At 45.3% G+C, this 2,234-nt stretch overlaps 1 pseudogene; it reads right to left on the bottom strand.

Annotated features, from left to right (window-relative positions):
- Rpl23a-ps3 (ribosomal protein L23A, pseudogene 3) lies at window positions 1,366-1,898 on the bottom strand (annotated as a pseudogene).

The raw sequence follows: 2,234 nt of genomic DNA, 5'->3' as shown, positions 1-2,234 counted from the left end.
CACATACATACAAACCACAGCACACACCATTCATACTCTTTACACACCAGATGGCATGCATATACCACACCATACGAGTATGCCAGATCACACACGCAAAGTCCACCATACCACATAAACACAAATACTGCATGCATCACATAACACCCACAGCATCATATGATACTCTCTCTATACCACACACACCAGATCACATATACAAGTATCATAAATAAACTGTTTATATAGCATACAAACACCACATACACACTATCCTTATACATACTGTAATTCTCCCACTGAACATATATAATACATGCCCCACAGTGTACCTATATTATACATAAACCACACATATGGCTCATACATCGTATCACAATTCCCAAATTACACATTCTTACCTCATCTGCATTGTATGCACACACAACATGCTCGTATTCCCTTGTCCTATGACCTCTATTGCACACCACACTCTTTCCAATCTGTTGCTCACTCTTCCCATGCCTACTGTGGCATAGCCAGCAGGGTTTAGAATCTGTTCATTGAATGGCATTTGGGAAGCAAAGTTCGATACCTGCTAAGATTCCAGAACATCTCCAAAGCAAAAATCCCAGCTCTAGCTGGTGTCAGCAAGACTAGAGCTTCATGGGGAGGGACTGGACCTAATTGTAGGAATTTCACCTTGAGAGCAATAGGGCTCTTCCAGACTGCTTAGTGGCTTTGGTCTGTGATATATGTAGGCCTTTGCAACAGTAGACCTTTCTAGTTGAGTGGATGAGGGTCTGGGCTTGTGGTACATTATAACTGCATCCTGAGACCTGAGGCATGATCCTGATGGTGTATGTGGGGATTAGAGGTCTTAGCCCATACCTGCCCAGCTTTGGCATTGGCTTTGGTGTCCTGCAGACGTCCAGGGCTTGTTCCTTGTGGGCAGTAGAATGAGAGGCCTGGAGAAGATCGTGTTTGGAATGCTCCTGGCCTGACCGCGGGGCTTCTGAGGACGGCACTAACATTTCTTTTCTGCTGGGGGGGGGGGGGGATCTTCAGTGGGTACCAGCAAAACCTTGATCACAACTGTCTCTCAGAGCTAGCCAAGTTTGTTCATAGCAGCAGGTGGACCCCTCAGGGATGTATGTTATCAGGGAGGAGTGGAGCAACTCAGGATGCCTTTGGAGTGGGGGAAGCAGACAGAGCTCCATGGTTACCAACACTGGAAATAATTGTTGACATGAAGGTCAGTCTGACACGTATCAGAGTACACTTCAAATCAAGCACAAGGCCTGCTCAGAACTGCCTCCGCCTCAGCAGTGGACTCGGAGCCTGTCTCCTTCCCTGCCTCCACAGCTATAATCATGAAGTAACAATACTTTTTTTTTTTTTTTTTTTTTTATGGTGAAAAAAGTATATATTTAGAATTAGCCATCTGGACTCAGTTTAGATGATCCCAATCTTGTTGGCAACATCTAGGGCATCATAATCAGGAGCCAAGCGAACATACGCCTTCTTCTCTCCGTCGGGCCTTATCAGGGTATTGACTTTGGCCACATCGATGTCATAGAGTTTCTTGACAGCCTGTTTGATCTGATGCTTATTGGCCTTGACATCCACAATGAACACAAGAGTGTTGTTGTCCTCTATTTTCTTCATGGCTGACTCCGTGGTCAGTGGGAATTTGATGATAGCATAGTGGTCAAGCTTGTTTCTCCTGGGCGCACTCTTCCGAGGATATTTTGGCTGCCTCCGGAGCCGCAGGGTCTTGGGCCGCCGGAAGGTGGGTGACGTTCGGATCATCTTCTTTTTGTGGCTGTGGACGCCTTTCAGCACCGCCTTCTTAGCTTTCAAGGCCTTCGCTTTGGCTTCGGCTTTGGGAGGGGCAGGAGCTTCCTTCTTCGCTTTCGGCGCCATCTTGGCTGAAAAAGTAACAATACTTTTATGGTTCAGAAAGCACAAAGCCTATGAAAGCTGCGGAAAGTGAGCTCTTGGAAGTCGGACTTCAAGCCCCAGCCATAATCATGTAACATGATGGTCTAGAACAATCCTTCCCGAACCTTCTTCACTAGCAAACTCTTTAGGATGAAAAAGTTCTACATGACCCTGGCTCTAGGAGTATATCAAATAATTATATAAATCAAACATTTTCTGAATGTTGTTATTTATGTACAGAAAAGGTATTCCTTCCATATCCATGCCTGGATGCACAGGTCTGTGAGAAGATCTCATCTCCACACTTCCTTAGAATATTTAATAAATATTAC

The sequence above is a fragment of the Mus musculus genome, chromosome 14 (genome assembly GCF_000001635.26).
Source record: "Mus musculus strain C57BL/6J chromosome 14, GRCm38.p6 C57BL/6J".
Lineage (NCBI taxonomy): Eukaryota > Metazoa > Chordata > Mammalia > Rodentia > Muridae > Mus > Mus musculus.
Note: the sequence above shows the minus strand (reverse complement) of the source record. Positions and strands in the feature narration are given on the sequence as shown.